The sequence below is a fragment of the Ochlerotatus camptorhynchus genome, unplaced genomic scaffold, assembly GCF_037179485.1.
Source record: "Ochlerotatus camptorhynchus isolate MF236.1 unplaced genomic scaffold, CSIRO-AGI_Acam_v1.1 ptg000193l, whole genome shotgun sequence".
Taxonomy (NCBI): Eukaryota; Metazoa; Arthropoda; class Insecta; order Diptera; family Culicidae; genus Ochlerotatus; species Ochlerotatus camptorhynchus.
In genome coordinates, this window is record NW_027040683.1 from 2,704,218 (window position 1) to 2,722,766 (window position 18,549).

The 18,549-nt window shown below is 41.0% G+C and overlaps 1 protein-coding gene across 1 annotated transcript in view; it reads right to left on the reverse strand.

Moving 5' to 3' along the window:
* The window catches only part of LOC135702502 (neuropeptide CCHamide-2 receptor-like), a 238,605-nt gene extending 220,276 nt beyond the window's left edge, over nt 1–18,329 (reverse strand). Inside the window, exon 1 of the mRNA XM_065223573.1 lies at nt 18,303–18,329. The gene's annotated coding sequence lies outside the window, so the exon portion shown is untranslated. The remainder of the gene's footprint in view (nt 1–18,302) is intronic.
* Between the last annotated feature and the right edge of the window lie 220 nt (nt 18,330–18,549).

An 18,549-nucleotide genomic window follows, 5' to 3' on the forward strand; every position in this document is an offset into this window, starting at 1 on the left:
CGACCCTCTCGACCGAACAAGGTGTGGAAGAACTCTGTTGACGTGAAGCTATTCTGGACGAAACCTCGAGCGGCGGGGATTTTCGCTACGAATCGGATGAGATAAACGTAGTTTCATGGTGCAGACAGGTGCAAGCAATACTCACAGCATTTTTCCTTGGAATCCAAACCCAATGTGAAGCCCAATGGAGTAAACAAGGAAATCATCCTTAGCAAAGATTGGCAAAACGTCAACTCTCGACAATTCCGTGCCAACATTTCAAAGGAGCGTAATTGTATTTGTAAACAATGGCTTCAGCCGTCGATTTCTCGCGAATAAAAGCTCACGCATGAAAACTAATGACACCAACAGGTAGATGAATGTTTCCTCTAGCGTCAATGCTAGCTTGTTGATTTGGAGGGACGAGCTTTTATTTGCGAGAAACCGACGGCTAAAGTCATTGTTTACAAAATCTATTACGCCCCTTTGAAATGTTGGCACTGAATTATGCCGTTTTATATTATGTTGATTGTATCCTACTTGCCAACGTTTGTCCTAAAGAACCGAATAGTGTGCCATGCTGTGTTTCGGCACAGTGTGCAGAGCTGATTACCCCTTGGGGTCTGTTCATAAACTACGTAGACAGTTTTTTTGGGATTCTTGACCCCCCCCCCTCCCCCTGCGTAGACAATTATCCATACAAAAAATTTAAAATTTGTATGGGCCGTGGATAATTCTCAACCCCCCCCCCCCCCTAAACTGTCTACGTAGTTTATGAACAGCCCCTTGCTTCTAACGCTTCTCGCGTTACAACAATAGGACTGCTTGCCGTCTATTTAAAATCAAAAATATTGTTTATTTCCATAGAGTATAGGTATATGAATACTCGTTTTCCCATCTGTCCTTGTCCTTCTCCTTTTTACTTTCCCTCTTCTCTTTTCAGAAAACGAGTAATGGCGCTCTAGCCATAATCCATAAAAGGCTAGGAGCATCACTTAACCTTTCCTAAGCTATGCTTCCAACGACTAACCAATCATATAAGTACCAAAAACGGAACGTACCTTACAATATTACTTCAATCATGTCTAAAATCTCATGTAATTTTCATGGCCACAAAAATAAACAAATGCAGTAAAAGCATGCACTATATTAATGATAATTTTGTCTTTTTGGCAAGTAATATAACACCATATTTTTGACCCGATTGAAATGCATCCACTTTGATGTGATATCAAAATTATTTTTTTGCTGTGAGAAGCATCGTGTTTAAATCTTAGATTTAAACAGGCCCGATGTTTTCTGAACCAACTTGCCCCTTAAATGTTTCACAGTAGACCTGGGCGGTTTTGGTATGTGTGACGCATCTTCGATGTGAAACATATATCAAATAGATAAGAAAATTGATGGAGGTAAACCAATCATTTTCCAGGATGCTTTCAAGAACTGGCTGTGTTGGTGTTAGATTAGATTAGATTAGATTAGATTGGAAACGAACGTTTTAGCGCTTTTAAACCACTGTGCCCTTAGGGTAAAATGGCACCACGCTGTTTTCCATAGCATTCTATAGATTGTCAATTCGTGAAATGAACAAGCAGCATTGTTATTTCAGTACTTGAACAAGCGTTAAGGCACATATTTATAGACCCAGAATTAGTAACGGAAAAGCAAAGAAAAAACCACGCGGGGCCATTTTACACCAGGGGTACATTATGGACTGTTCTCCCCTAGTTCATCATTTTTGATCGGCCGGTGAAAGAGAAACACTCGTCCAACCGAGCAGAACACTAAAAATCAGTCCACAAGACCGTATAACTCTAAAAATATCGACACAAATCACAACAAACGCCCACGACGAACGGGGGCCGTAAACAACTCAACAAGTGGAACCGGGGTGCCCTGCTGCAGCAGCGGCATATGATGCTATCAGCCAGTTTTCTATTCACGGTCAGCACAAATGTGTTTGGTTTTTTTCTAGCTTCAAGTAGGTATATTTTACCGATTCCAATTGGTTATCACTCTTGAAAAGCAATAAAAATAAACCGACAGGCGGAAAAATAATCCATCAGACCAACAAGCACAACTCCGAGTTCAGTGAGTTAGAATGACGGCGGCGGACGAGGGCGGACGGCGTCATTGCCGTTGGCGTGTGAGAATTTTGATTAGTCCATTCATGAATTCCTGTTTATATCGAGACCATTCGATCGTCGGCTTGGACGACTTAGACGGCTGGTTCCTTCTCAGCGACTATTAGAGCCGTTAGGAACGTGCCGAGCGAGATAGTCCGGATAGAAATGTGAGTGGGAATGTGGCCGCAGATGGGTACCAAACACACGTCGCGAAGAGGAATATCTCACACTGACTGCCGCCGTGCATCGCCGGAACAGGCGAAGAAATTTATTGGCATCGTTTCCTTGTCAGCCGTGCCAATTAAATATATTCGGGTGCGGAAGGGAGTTCAACTCTATTAGAGTAATCTAGGGAAATAATATACAGCTAATTTAACTGAACCACTCTGACTGGATCACGTACGAACGACAGCTAAACATGGATGGTGACGTGAAACGCGGGAAACGTAATGAGCGATACGTGTACCACCCGAGCAAGAACGGATAACTGAGCGATAACATATGAATATCTAAATTAGGTATCATATTTTGGTATGCTTGTGGTATAAAACCTTGTTTCGATATTATTCAGTGAGCGGAATATTTTGTAAAATATCAAATAAATAACAAAAGAACAAAACGTGATCTTTTAGGTTTTTAGAAAGTAAAACCTAAAAGAGTTATTGCATTGGTATTTGAACCCCCAGAAGGGTGAGGTCTTAAGTAGAGTGGATCTGAAGGTGAATGGCTGTTGGGTAAACAGATAAATTTCGGAATTATGTCACTAGGCAGCGCTGCTGAGCATCCTACATGCACATATTCTGAACTGCTGTATCACAAGATCCAATGCTGAATGCTGATAAACTTTCTTGCCATCTTGTAAAGACACTGAATGCAGTTGCCTAACATCCAGTATCTTTACAAGCTCGCTTGTGACTTTTCTGTTTTTAAAACAACCCGAGGCACGTTTCAAGTCCTCGACAGACAGACTCGCGTCGGATACCACGCCTTCTATCTCCACATCTCGAGAAGGGATGTAGATGTTGTACTCAACACTAAACAACTCGTGATCAGCAATTTTATTTGCTACATCATAATTCGGTGCTTCTACACGCAGTTTGTTGAATCTCTCCTTATGTACCAAGATTCCCGGATACTTACGCAGCAAGTCTCTCGAAATATCGAGAGTTTTCAAGGGTTTATTTTTAGGCCGAAAAAAGACAACCCATGGTCCTTTCGAAAGTGGTTGGTAATACCTGGTTCGCGCAACGTTGGCATCGGAAGATGCCATAAGTGTTGCGCAAAAGCGGTGCGCAACCGCTTAAGAAGGAAAAAAATAAAAACCTTCTCCAATTGATTAATTTCAATTACTATTAATTAAATGTTTTGCACGGCGTACAAGCAAATTTAAGAGAAAAAAAATCGAGAAAAAAAAACTTATATCTAGTTGCAACAAGTTGTCTCACTATGAACCATACTCCCTTACCACGGGTGAGAGACAGAGCCACGCGCCACGAGGCAAAACAAAACTACAATAGGGAGGCAATGGACTTGCAAAATGTATTGTACTATACTTGTGCCGGTTTTGTAAACAACCTATCAGCCGGTGCAGCTACTTATTCCGTTTGCTGCTGCTACTATTGCTGCTATTGACGGAGATGGTGCGATGATGATGGTGATGATTTTATGATGATCAATCACTGGGTTAAAGATGGACAGTCTATACGTAAGACTCAGCTTACGATAGCTGCTTCCGAAAACCGTGCGCGATTCACCTGAACACTTTTTTTAACACGAGAGCGATGGAAACGCGGTAAAAAAACGAGTGTCGTATGAAGAGACCAGGACGCTGTTAACTGGCTCAGCGCTCGATACGGAATGCTGGAATATTTGCTGATCTTTCATCAAGTCCAAAATCAGCAAAATTTTGCTGAATTCCAGCGATTTAAATTTGGTGTGTACATGCAAATAGTCTGTTCTTCTGTACGACCAGATTCTGATTATATAGAAGGATTATGTCTTCGGCAAAGATGCTCAGGCTGCTGGGTGGTTAACAGCAAGTTTGCTACTAGGTGCTGGTGAGCTGTTGTATCTCAAGACCCTGATTATATAGAAGGGTACTGTCTTCAGAAAAGTTGACCAGGAGGCCAAAGAATGCTGGAAGGTGGACATATCAACTCTTAATTCTGCCGCTAGGCGGAGCTAGTGAGCATGCAAATATATTATTCTTTATCATCTCTAGATACTGATTAGGGGAAAGCAGTTTCCAAAAAAATTGATATTTTAATCATCAATAAAGGAGTGCAGAGTGGAGAGTGCAGAGTGCCCCTTCGGATACGGTTGTGCTTTAAGTTTGCTCCATGTTTTGTGCGTGCGTTCGGTTTCATAGTTTTCGGCTGCATTTGCCGGATTAGCGCTGGCACTCTGCCTCCCGGACGGTTATACGTGTGTGATTGGTGGTTTTCTCGCTTTCCGGGAAGTTTTAGAATCGAGAATGAAAACGTGATTCATAATTGTTATTGTTTGATTGTTTTCTCCCGAACCAAACATTTCTGGCATCGCTAATGATAATTTTTAATTTCAGTTTATTTACGCGCTGTAAGGTGCGTGAAAGAGCTCGACACGGTCGGTGTTGATGTTGGTTCACTCGCAACTATTTTTTGCAAAAAAAAAATTAAGTGTTTTCGACCGAAATTGGTATCGAAACTGTACCAAAAGTGCTTTTGAACGTATTTCGCAGTTGGGTATGGTGAAATTCGTGCATTCCCGGTTGATTTTCAGTGGAAATTCCGTATCACAGAATTGCTCACCGAGTAATTTTTTTTTTTTTGCCTTTCGACGACGACGGGTTTGCTTTCACGAGAGTAACGTTTATTGGATCCGTTTCTTTGCACGGGAGTGTTTTTTGTAACCAGCGGTGTGTAAGTTTGCTTGTGATTTTCATTGCCTCCCGGGAGGCCGGTTCACCGTGTTCGGATGTTACGGTTTCGGCGTGTAGATCTATCGAGTCTCGTCACCGTGTGCAAGTTTGAACACGGTCCGGTCGGCAAATTACCCGGGGAAAGTGCTGATAATGTGTCCGTCACGAGTTTTGGTGGTGATTTGGTGGCCGACGTTGTCGTGAATCAGCCAGTTTACGACTTGCAAAAGTGCTAGTCTGCTGGTCTCTCGCCAGTGTCGGAGATTGTGAGCAAGCTGAAGAATGCCTCGCTGGATACGCCCAAGACTGGACGAGCAGTAGCTGGTGGCCCTGAACGGTTTCTGGGATAAGCACTAGACGTGAACCTCCTCCCAGATGATCATGGTAATGAAAGATTTTTTTGTTTTCGTTGAAGGAAGTATTACAACAAAGGTAATTGCTATTAGATATTTTTGCAAACAGTGACAGATAGCAGATATGAAGTTCAAGTGGAGGTGCCGGGCAAAGGTGTTATATCCTAGACAAATGGTAAGTTACAAATTCGCTGTTGTCGTCGTCGTAGGTGCCATCGTAGTCGCCGTCGTAGTCGCTGTCGGAATCGCCATCGTAGTCGCCGTAGTCAGTACCGTTAGTATATTTAGAATTAACCATCAGCCGCTGAAACGATATGAATTATTGCGTATTTCTTTATCGGTTTTACTTAAAATGAGCAGAATAGCATGTGTTTAATCCCAAGCTCTCCAACAACATAATAAATCGCCGTTGTTGGGTTCCGAGAGCATAAAGCGCTGTTAATAACCAATAGTTGAATTTTTTAAACCATGAGTTTTGGAAAGGGTGTTTTCGTGATCTAGTTTGGAAGACATTGTAGGCTGCTTTCAAAGACGTCGCTTCATTTGAATAACTTAAGTCGGTCGTAGATTGTGGTAATGTAAGGGGCATGGTGGCTATAGAGCAACCGTTTTTGCTGAATGAGTTTATGGTTTAAAATCCAAGCCTCATTACATTACTGAGTTGATCTACTATTGCAGAAAATTGTTAGTAACAGAAATTGGAGGAACGATTCAGAAAAGTAATAAGTATATTAAGACTAATGTGACGTACGCCTGATCCGGTTCGGAAGACATTGGTAACTACTTTGGAGGATTTCATTTCATTGTAATAGCTTCTTGTGAGCGATAATGAACGATCGTCGTTCATAGCTTGTTGATATGTAAGGAGCACGGTGGCCTTAGAGTGACCGTTTTTGCTTACTGAGCAGAAGATCGTGGGTTAGAACCCAAGCTCCTTTACATTACTGAGTTGATAGGGTCACGTCATTTGCTTAACAGGCTTTAAAAGATCGCACCACTTCCCAATGTGAATCCAGATCTAACTTACCCTTCCCACTAACAAAAATGTCCTTCCCGTGACAACCGTGGAGATGCAAAGGTATACTCGGTGTCTAACAACAATGGTTGTTGAAATAACGATCCTTTCCCTCTCGGATGACCGTAATGACGTGGCCGGCGCCGTTATTGACCTGAAAAATAAGAATTCTCCGGATGTTATACACTGAGAATGGATTGCTAGTCCCAAGCCGCATTCATATGGTTCTTAGTGCAAATTTCGCTGAATCTGGTCAATCACGGAGCAGCAACTACTGAAATGTATGGTCGTCAATGCTCATGCTTATGCTCATGCTCTCAATAAAAAAAAACATGCTTTTATCGGGCAGTTCTGAAAAATTCGGGAAAGACGGACACATGATATGGATAAGACGGACAATTTGGAGGATAAGATGGACACTCACAGAAATGATGTAGAAAGTGAAATAGTTGACGCAATTTTGACATTATTTAGTTGTAGCTCGTTTATTGATGCATAAAATTAGTAGAGTTTTTTTTTATAAATTAAGATAAACTATTTTATGAACATAAACTTAATACATATACAAGCAATTCATCTGACAAACAAATATTCCAATGAGAAAATCATGGCAATTTTCGGCAAACTGTAGTAGGGTACCTACTCTATTGCCGGCCTATTAAGCACAACCTTAATCTAGCGCAGTTTAGCACCAAACGGAATGTTATTATTACTGATGGCTTCAACATTTATTTACCTTTTCGTACGTACCGTAAGATTTGATAAACTGAAACCAATCGTTGAGATATTGTCAAAAGTCTAACACTGCTTCTTGACGCCAAACTCGGCCTAAGGATTCTAAACTCGGCCTAACGCATTGAAACGCCAATGAATTCACTATCGGATGAAGATAAAAATTGATTCGGTCGGAGCGCTTCTTTTGTTTTTTGCTTCATATCACGCATTCTCATTGACTTCGTTCGGTAGCTTATTAACTACACTACCCAAGTAACCAACAAGCCCGTTTATCGCCCTTTTTGGAATATAAGGCTGCCATACGACTGATATAAAGTTCGGAAACCCTATATTTACCTTATATCGCAAAAGAGCGATTATCGAGTAGTTAGCGGGCTTGGTGGTTACTTGTGTATTAACGTACCAAACGCATAATTGACTTGTTAACTCTGAAATCATGGATTTATTTGAAATTGTCTGCTCGATAGGCCCAAAATGGGCGATTAGGCCGAAGTAGTTCTCTACCCTACTTGCAAAAAAAATCCGTTCCCATATGTGTGAACGAGAGCCGTGAACTATAATTCACGGTGTACATTTCCTTCTACGCGCGGACCATGAACTATGGTTCACGGTTACCATTCACGAATATGTTTTGTTTTTCGAGTAGCGGCATCGAGGCATCCCGTGTGGAACCAAGAGAAGCATTGCAAACACTTTTCCCATCGCGTTCCTGCATTCGAATCCTAAAATTGGCAACCCCAAATGTCACACAGGCTATTAAAGAAACTGGTGGTCCAGCATTGCTTTTGAATGGATATCTTCGACAATCACTTTCGCTCTTTTTAAATGGATGCCTTTGGAAGCTTTTGCATTTTTCAATATAACGGCATATTGATCAGATGTTATGTCTGCTGCTATCTCTGCTTGACGTATTCGTTTGCTGACCCTCGGGGCTACCATTTTAGGCAACGGCAGTATCGCTACTGGTAATACTTTGAACGTCGGTTTAGCTAATCATTGTCATTTCCAGAACAACAGGCCAGGATGTCTTCAAGAGCCACTTGAACTCCTTTATCTTCAAACTGGATCGATGGAGAAGCGGCATCCTTTGGACCCTGATTAGGCAGTGCTTCTACGTGAGCACCAGCAGGTTGATCGGTTACCTCAGATAGAGCAAATGCATCGTTGTCAAAGATATTACGATTGGAAGGCCAGATTCCTGTTTTAGCAGAACTCTTTAACTTAACTTTAACTTAACTTTAACTTAACTTTAACTTAACTTTAACTTAACTTTAACTTAACTTTAACTTAACTTTAACTTAACTTTAACTTAACTTTAACTTAACTTTAACTTAACTTTAACTTAACTTTAACTTAACTTTAACTTAACTTTAACTTAACTTTAACTTAACTTTAACTTAACTTTAACTTAACTTTAACTTAACTTTAACTTAACTTTAACTTAACTTTAACTTAACTTTAACTTAACTTTAACTTAACTTTAACTTAACTTTAACTTAACTTTAACTTAACTTTAACTTAACTTTAACTTAACTTTAACTTAACTTTAACTTAACTTTAACTTAACTTTAACTTAACTTTAACTTAACTTTAACTTAACTTTAACTTAACTTTAACTTAACTTTAACTTAACTTTAACTTAACTTTAACTTAACTTTAACTTAACTTTAACTTAACTTTAACTTAACTTTAACTTAACTTTAACTTAACTTTAACTTAACTTTAACTTAACTTTAACTTAACTTTAACTTAACTTTAACTTAACTTTAACTTAACTTTAACTTAACTTTAACTTAACTTTAACTTAACTTTAACTTAACTTTAACTTAACTTTAACTTAACTTTAACTTAACTTTAACTTAACTTTAACTTAACTTTAACTTAACTTTAACTTAACTTTAACTTAACTTTAACTTAACTTTAACTTAACTTTAACTTTAAGTTATTTAGAGCTGCTGATTTCACAGGCGTCCCATTTTTCACCGATTTCAAAGCCTGTTCGAGTCATAAAAATCTCTGGTCACGTCTTCCTTCGGAAGGGAAGTAAAGCCGTTGGTCCCGGCCCATGTGTGTTGAATGGGTGCGATAACCTACGCAGGTGTGGAAGGTGCCTTCCTGCACATTCGATTGCCGTCAATGGATGGCAATCGATGTCCGTCGGTGATTGGCACTAGATTGCGGAACAAAGACCGACGTTTAAATCAAAGAAAGAAGAAAGCCCTGTTCCAATTGCTGGTTGGTCCATGACTTCCAGTTGGTAATTTATAGGCATCTGTAAACCAAGATCAAAAACTTAATCAAAATAAATTGAACACTTGATAGCTGTTATTCAAACGTTCACAATTCTTGAGAATTTATTGATATAATTACCGTTCTTTCACCAGATGTGTGCTTGACAGTCACAACAACTCGTTTACGTAGGAAAAAGCAGGAAATACAAACTCTTCAAGATGCATAACTAAATATTCCTATCTAATTTTAATTCCAAATATGCATCAAACATTCAACTCAAAAAATCCGGAGTGCTCCGGTTCCAAGCTGGCTAAAGTGCTGAAGATGCCGAAAACAACAGTTTGTCGAGTGCTTAAAACCTACAAGGAAACACTGAGTGTGGAAAGGAATCAGCGGACCTACGAAAAAACTGGAACCAGGGATCGTCAGCTGCGCAGCAAGGTGTTGAGGTGCGTTAAAGCCAACCCCGGTCTTCCGATCCGAGAAGGTACAACGCCAACGTTCAAACGGTGCGGAACATCCTTGCCAGGGAAGGGTACAAGTCGTACAAAGCCAGTAAACATCCAAACCGGCACATGAAGCAGAATTCCATGGCCAAAAAGCGTGCTAGGCTCTTGTATGGCTGCACTTTGATCGATGACGAAACATACGTCAAACTCGATTTTAAGCAGCTTCCTGGTCAAAAGGGAAGATTCAAGTTCGTGTTCGCCGACAAGTTCGCGAAGAAGGCCATGATTTGGCAAACGATTTTCAATTATGGCCTGAAAACGGAACCATTCTTCACAGCTGTGATGACATCCCAAGTTTACATCGAAGAATACCTGAAAAATCGTGTTGTGCCGTTCATCCGCAAACCTAGGGGCAAAGTCATCTTTTGGCCCAATTTGGCCAGCTGCCACTACTCCAAGGTGGTTCTGGAGTGGTATGCTGCCAACAAGATCAATTTTGTCCTCAAGCTAATGAATCCTCCGAATTGCCCGGAATTTCAACCAATCGAAAAATACTGGGCAACTCAAAGCAGCGACTTTGAAGAAGCGGCGGGGAAGTCAAGGACATCCAACAAATGCGGGCAAAATGGAAGAAATGCGCTGATTCCGTGTCCGTTTTCACTGTGCTTTCTCCATCAAGAGAAAGTTTCGAAATTTCGTTCAAACTGGAGAAATATAATCTTCTAATGCTGTAACTTTGAAGTTTCAATAAAAGTACTGTAAAGCATCCATTAATGAACTTTTATATTTATTGAATCACGAATTACTGGCCATTTTGTGCGTACCAATTTACTTTTAGTCAGCCTTTATGGTAAAAAAATCTTCAGCTTTATCGATGAAAATTGATCAACTTCAACAACAAGCTATTTGGGGGATGTCGTTATAAACAATTGGTTCAATACTCAAGTGGAAAAAGTGTGCAACTCTATCACTTTAATGTAACACTCTTGTGAAAAAAAAAGCTAAAATTGAAAAATGAAGCCAATTTAACTATAGTTCTAGACGTTTACATAACAAATTTTCCGTTTGCATAATCTACACACTTGCGCTGAAAATCCACTCCCAGCTGTGACCGACAAAGTGCAATATTTTTCTCTCGGCAATATTGTGCAAACAAACCACATTCACCGCACGCTCAACGAGATTCTCCACAAAATGGGAATGATCGGGAAAGTGCGGTGGTGAGGTCAACACGAAATATGGTCACACAGCACGTGACAGTTGGCTGATTGCGTTAGATTTCCTGTCTTTTGTTTTCTATCCGACTCATACAAACCATAAGGACCGCAGTTGGGAAGATACATGTTTAATGAATTTCCACCTGTTGCCATGCAACTCAATGAGAAATAAATTATTAAGCGGTCGGTGATTGAATTTTCTAATCTCGCGAAGATCGAGTTTGTGCGAGCATGTGCTGGGTGTGTGTGCGTTTGTGTTGGTTTGTGGCTTGGATATTCTATATGCAAATTGTAATTATGGTTATAGTCCAAACATTGAAGCGACATCTCCGGAAATGGCAACAAAAAGAGGACGCCAAAGTATGGAAGAGGAAACGAGCGTGATATACGCAAATCGATGCCATTCAATTAAATATTCATCGACACGGATGGGTTGAGAACTTGTTGATTCGGTGTTGGATTGCGTTGAAATGAGAGAGAGAAGTTAATATCAAGAGCAAATTTTCATTATGTCGTAAGTAACATTCGCACCAATCCGAGAAAAATAAAGTTTTGTTTTGATGACCGAAAAGTTATTCCTATTTCCAAGTAAACACATATAATCTCATAGTGATAGCAATGTTTAACATATTTAGCAGGTTTTTAATCATACAAATGCAAATCGCTAGCTTTCATGCTAAAAAATACTGGTTTTTGAGTCAAAAGTTATTATACGTCGTTTGGTGGCCCATATTGTTACTTAAGTCAAAGTGTATTTACCAGGATATTCGGGAGAATTATCAATTACGTCTCCTTACGTGCAGCCCATTCATCATTTTAGGACTACCGAAATCATCTTAGCAACAAACAGTTCGATTTATTCACTTTAATAATGAGAAAGCGAAACGACGAACGTACACTTTTCACGGGTTTCTCAGCGCTGTTACTTAAGTCAAACGGCATCTCCATAGAAATTGGGTGACTTAAGTAACATCGAAAACTATTTTGATCGGAAGGTGATTACGTCAAAAAGTAATTTGACTGGCAAATAAATTTAAAAATAGGATTTTATCCTATATTCGGACAGTATATAGTGTAATAGCAGGAGAATCGATTGACACTGATAGCTCGACTTTGTTTACCTTTGTTACATTCGACGTAATGAAAATTTGCTCTTGATATGGTGTTTGGTGGAAAATTATGCACAGTTTGCTGAACCGGGTGCTGTACAGATTTTTATCAAACATAATCATCAGAATGGTAAACATTGATGCTATAATATATGGAAAGTCTAGATTAATTCACCAAGTTATTGACGTAGCAAGATTTTCCACCAGGAGATGCAGATGTGAAGTTGAGCTTTGGAGAAGACGTACCCTTATTGCCAGAGCTAGAATTTTAAGTATCAAAATGTTATGCTCTAATCCTAAACACTTTACTCCTCACAGAATGTTGAAAATTCCAAAAAAATAGCCTACTAAAGTAAGCTTCGACCAAATAAGAATTTTTTGTGCTATAACAGGGGAAGGTCCATTAATTATGTCACGCTAATTTTGCCCATTTTAAACCCCCCCCCCTCCCCCCTTTTGTAACATTTTTTATATGGACTTTAATTGTTTTTTGTAAGGCTCGTCACAGTTTCCAAAAACCCCCCTCCCCCTAAAAGTGTGACATAATTAATGGACGATCCCTAAGTCCTCTGAACAGACGCGTTTGTTTTCGGTCAGTGGAGTTGTCGCTTTCAACGTCGGTCGCGAGTTGATTCGGCTGGTGGGGGGCTGGCGCTGTGCCTTCAAGACGGTGTACTGGTGAACTGAAGCCGTTGTGTCGCGAGTGATTGGAGATTAAAAGTAATCTCTGCTGTGATCCCTCAGTCGGAGCAACTAGAGTGGACATGTGTTTCGTTGTTGTTTGGGGGTTTCCACTGCTGTGTGACGAAGGAACGGCGAGAGAGCTGTTTTTATCTACGGTAAAACAAATACCGGCGAGCTCGTTAAAATCAGCAGGATATCATGGATTCCTTTGCAACATTTAAACACACACACACACACACACACGGTTAAGATCTTTCCTTTATTTTTTCTCCTAACTTGCATTCCATTATAATATAAAACAATAAATCCAGAACAACATGTGAAAAGGGCATACAAGCTTTTTGTAAACAAACCTTCTTATGCCCTTTTCTCGCCACCCATATGACACCAACGCAAACCTTTAACATCACCGGGTAGGGGACACTTTCCCCTTCCCGATGATATTGCTGGTTTGCGTGGGCGACCCTCGGTTGGTGAGAAAAGGGCCTACAAATGTTTGTTTACAAAAAGCTTGTATGCCCTTTTCACATGTTGTTCTGGAAATGCTGAGTACGAGAGGGTCCACAAAAGCACCCGATTGAAGCGAAATGGTTGGGGAGAGTGGAAATGCCAACTCCCTGTCTTTAACATTTCGTGAATAGAGAGCGGACTCTCCTCCCCACTCATTGGGACATCCTCCTGATGGATGGCCTGTTTTTTGACCAGTTGTATGATCCTGTTGTTGGAAGGAGATTCTCATCTATCCCGTAGTTGCACGTGGGCGATGTTGTGCACGGATTCACCCAAACCGTTTATGGCCCTTCATACTATGGCAGGTTGAGTACAATTAGAGGTTATTAATCTTGATCCACAGTCTATCGACAGTTTTCTTGCTACAGTGAGTGGTAGTTCCTTAGGCTGTTACCGGTCAATCACCGCCAACAATGGCTTTGAAGTCGATTGGCGATGTACAGTTTTTGCGAATATGATATTTAACTGTAGGTAGCTAGTTTAGTTATAAATTCAAAACTTTAAGGTAGGCTCATCGGTTAGTTAAGTTTCTGTGTTTAGTATTATATTCTTTTTGCCAGTTTATCTTGTTTTTGTTTGTTAATTTATGTTTAACATAAATATTTAAACCCAGTTAATTAGTTGACCAGCAAATGTATACAATTATTTGTAAGGCTTTGCATGTAGTCAAAAGCATTAAGTACAAAAATAAAGCCATTGGACAAGCATAAACCGCGCTTGCGTCATTTGTCCTTTGTGCTCACTGTAAATAAAAACAAAAGACGGCAAAGTCGGCACTAAATTTTAAACCAAAAAAACACTACTAATCAACCCACCGTGCGCAAACGCAAAGCACAGTTGACATCTCCAACGGGCGAAATCGGAACGTTTGTCTATTTCCGCCTGTCAACCAGCAAGTGAGAGTGAAAGAGAGAGAGAGTGAAACGACAGAAAGAAGGAGATATTGAGTTCTCCAAGCAGGATCACACGAACTATAGTAGTTGACTGTTACCGTGCAGCGTAGGGTTTGTTTTCGTTTTGTTGTTTATTTTTACTTTAGAATGACAGTTCTTACAGCAAACAAAAAAATTCGCACAGCTAACAAAAAAATTCATTTCACTAACACACGCAAATCGCACCAATACAAACCCGCCTGGAGAGGACTATGGGCTAGGAAAAGCGGAGGTCGGCAGAAAGTACGCGACGATCAAACGAACGAGACGCTTTTTGGAGAAGTTTGATTAGTGGAAAAAAAATAAAAAATAAACCAAACGTCCGGGTGGTGTGATCGGAGTCGATTGAGGTGGAAGTGTCCGGAAAAAGGCCAACGGGTCGTGACGGCTGAGCCAAGTTCGTGGAGCCGGAAGAGGAGTGCCAAGCCCAGATTGGGCTGAAGTTTTGCCACGCGGGAAGTGCCAGTGTAGCCGCAAGCCTTTGTCGGCCGAAGCAACCTGTGGGAGGAGCCAGTGAAGCCCGGAACTTTGTCTGGCCGAAAAGACCACGTGGGACTATCTGGACCGTGGCGGAACCGTATGTACCAGACGGAAAGCAGATCGACCAGAGAAGTCGAGATCAAGGTTGCCCTTGGTCGGACCGTTGACGTTCCATTGAGTGGACCACGTGGGAACTCCAACCTCGAAGAGCCTCACCATCGACGGACGGGCTACAGGAACTTGGTTAAGGTCAAGCAAGCCTCCTTTTGCGGGAATAGACGCCCTCCTGGTCATCCGTTCGGATTCAACCCCAGGTGCAGGTAGTCAGCCGAGTCCCCTTCGCCATTTCGGTGACTACACACGGTCGTGGAGTGGAGGAACGGACGCCAAGGAGGTTACCAGCCTGGTGATGACCGGCGGGTCTGCCCCTGCTTGCCATTGCTTGGAACCGATGTGTGGATCACCGATGAAACCTGGAGAAAGATCGAGGAGCGGAGAGAAGCAAAAACCACGATAGAGCGAGCAAGGACCCGAGGAGCCAAGAACGAGGCCCGTCAGCGGTATTCGGCTCTAGAGAGGAAAGTTAACCGTTCCTATATACGGGACAAGCGAGCGTGGGTGGACTCTCTGGTTGATAAAGGGGAGAGAGCCGCAGCAACTGGCGATATCCACCTATTCTATGATGTTTCACGACGCCTGAGCGGGGCAAGGATGAACCGAAGGATGCCTGTGAAAGACGCGACTGGACAGTTGCTCATCGACCCCACTGACCAGTTGAAACGTTGGTTTGAGCTCTTTGAACAACTTCTCGAAGTTTCAACGGTCAACCAACCATCAACATCTTGGCATGATCCGCCAAGGGTGAGGCGCGTTACTCGCGTCAACACTGAAGCTCCATCATTGCAGGAGATAGAAGCAGCCATCCGTTTTTTACAGATAATGCATGGGATAACTGTCAAAAAACCTGAAAACTTATCCATTATGCGCCGGCCTTAACCCTGAGCTAGTCGTAAAGGGCTGTAAACTTCCCACAATCTACCTCAAATTTTCTGAACTTCCCCAATGTTCCAGTAGTATGTTGATGAAACTTCTTTGAGATTCTCGGATTTTACTTTCAATCCTCGTAACTTCTATTGGATTCCTAAAAATTTCCGTGAAGTTAATAAGACTGCTTTGAAGCTATAGATGCTTCCGTGAAGTTTTTGGAGCCACGCATAAGTATTCACAATTCTCCTGATGATGTTCACGAAACTGCCCTGAAATTGGTGGGATTGTAATAAAGATCCCAAAACTTCTCTGGACTTCCGTAAATTTTCTTGGAACTTCTGCGATGTTTCCGAAATTTGTTTAAAGGTTCTCTAAACTCCCCTGGACATCTTTAGGTTTGTAATCAAATGCGAAGTGACAAACACACTTATAATTGCAAATTTTGAAGAAATTCTTGGGCTGAACACACAAACTCGATTTATGAGAATCTACCACCACTACATATCGTCGGATATGTGTCTTCCTTGTTATACTCCAGACCGTGCTCACTTCACCAATCGCAGTTCCTCAATTGAATATGATCTGTCCATGAAACAAGTGATTAACGGGATTCCAGATCAACTTCGAACTATTATTATCCCGCGTATTTTTACTGAAAAGTACCAACACGTCAATTGCGTGAACAGATATTTTACAGAGGGGTCTCGTCTCAGTGGATCCACTGGCTTCGGTGTCTTCAATGAAAACTCTAGCGCCTTCCGCAAACTCCAGGAACCTTGTTCCGTTTTTGTTGCTGAGCTGGCAGCAATCAACTTCGCATTGGGGATGATTTCCAACATGCCCGCAGACCATTACTTCATCTTCTCGGATAGTCTCAGTTCGATTGAGGCTATTCGGTCGATGAAACAAGGTAGGCACTCATCTTATTTCCTTTCAAAGGTAAGGGAGCAGATGCGTGTGCTGGTCGAAAGATCATATATTATTACCTTTGTATGGGTCCCCTCACATTGCTCAATCCCAGGCAATGAGAAGGCGGACTCTCTCGCAAAGGTGGGCGTGCAGGAAGGCGAATTTTATGATAGGCAAATTTCACACGATGAATTTTACCATTTAGTGCGTCAGAGTACCCTTTCAAGTTGGCAAACCGATTGGGACAATGGAAATCTTGGACGGTGGTTACATTCAATTATTCCTAATGTTTCTTCGAGAGCGTGGTTTAAAGGCTTGGACTTAAGTCGTGACTTCATTCGCGTGATGAGTAGACTTATGTCCAACCACTACTCGCTAGATGCTCATCTCAATAGAATAAACCTCGTAGACAGATACATCTGTCGGTGTGGAAACGGTTACGATGACATTGATCACGCAGTTTGGCAATGTACGGATAATGAGACGTGTTGGGAACTCGCGATATCTGCTATATGCAGTCGGTTTATGTGTTTCTTCCAATGTCTAGTATAAGAATTTAATTCCTTTGTCTTTTGTCTCTCTTTAATAGTTTTTGTTTGTCTTGTCCCCCCGTCTTGATGAGTCTCATCGTCGCCCACTGGTCACCATAGCCGGTCGAACTCCAGACGTAACTAGAACCGCACTACCATTCATACTGGCGACAACGCTCTGATGAGACAACGAAACCTTACCCCCAAACTCCTCCCCTGATCCTATCCTTCGACAATGTACCTCTCTAACCTCGAGTAAGCCGCGAGTATTCGGCCCAACTCCTACTAGATATAGAATTAAGTGAATTTTGTTACAAACAAAGATCAATGAACTATCGGCTCAGTAAAGCCAACGCGATTGAGCCTCCCAAATAAACGAACTAGTTAAAAAATCTTTCGTTTTCGCTGAATTTAGGATTTTTCTAAAAGTTTCGACTAGTTTTCTAAAATAAGTATTTGATGGGAGCAAAACCTTTTTCATTTGCCGGTGGAATCTTTCCAAACTTTTTTTTTTTATCACTAGCCCCTAAAAATGTTCTGCGCTCATAAAATGTAAGCTGTTGTGCGGTAATATCAAGTTGATTTTATTTGGACCCCGCAGCAATTTTTTATCTTCCACGGCACCGATTGAAATTTGCATGTGTCTATACAGGAGTGCATGTGCATAAGGCGGTTCAAATAAAATCAAATTAATGGTACCGCAATACAGTTTATATTTCATTGCACATTTGAAGCCGGATTCCTTCTCAAACGTTTGTTTATGAATTTGTTATAAGGTAATGTATTTTGGCTGGACCTATTTATGTCATTTTCACACTGCGTCTATATGCCGTGGTTTTTTTTCGGAACAAGTTTGTTTCCCCAAATGCACTGCTGCTAGAAAATCATCCCGAAAAACTTGCTTGTACGCTGAAAGAACGGTCATTACATTTGTAGTAAGATGCAGAGGATGTAAGAAAACCACACTTACATTTGAAGTTCACGCCATTTGTTTTGCGTAAAGATATCGAAAATTTGAATATTAACACGGTGTAGAAAAAAAAATAAAACGGATTTCTTCGCGTACATAAATGTTAAACTAAACTAATTTTAAATAAATGCATACCAAAGTTTAAATTCCGAAAATATTGCGTTCTATTTAAAACGAAGAACTTACCTACAAAAATTGCGGTGTTGTCTGTAGATTCTTTAATCCACGCTCCCGGTTATCGTGAAGAAACTTACACAAATCGAACTCGATAAACCATCCCGCTAGTAACTGTTCGAAGTTAAATTGCACTTTTCACATTTCACTTAATCCCATTAGCAAATTCGAGATTAAATTACAGCTCTTTCCGCGAACCGCTCTTCCAAGACACCTGGCTTCTCCGCACCCAATAAACAAAAACTAACTGCCCTCGCTT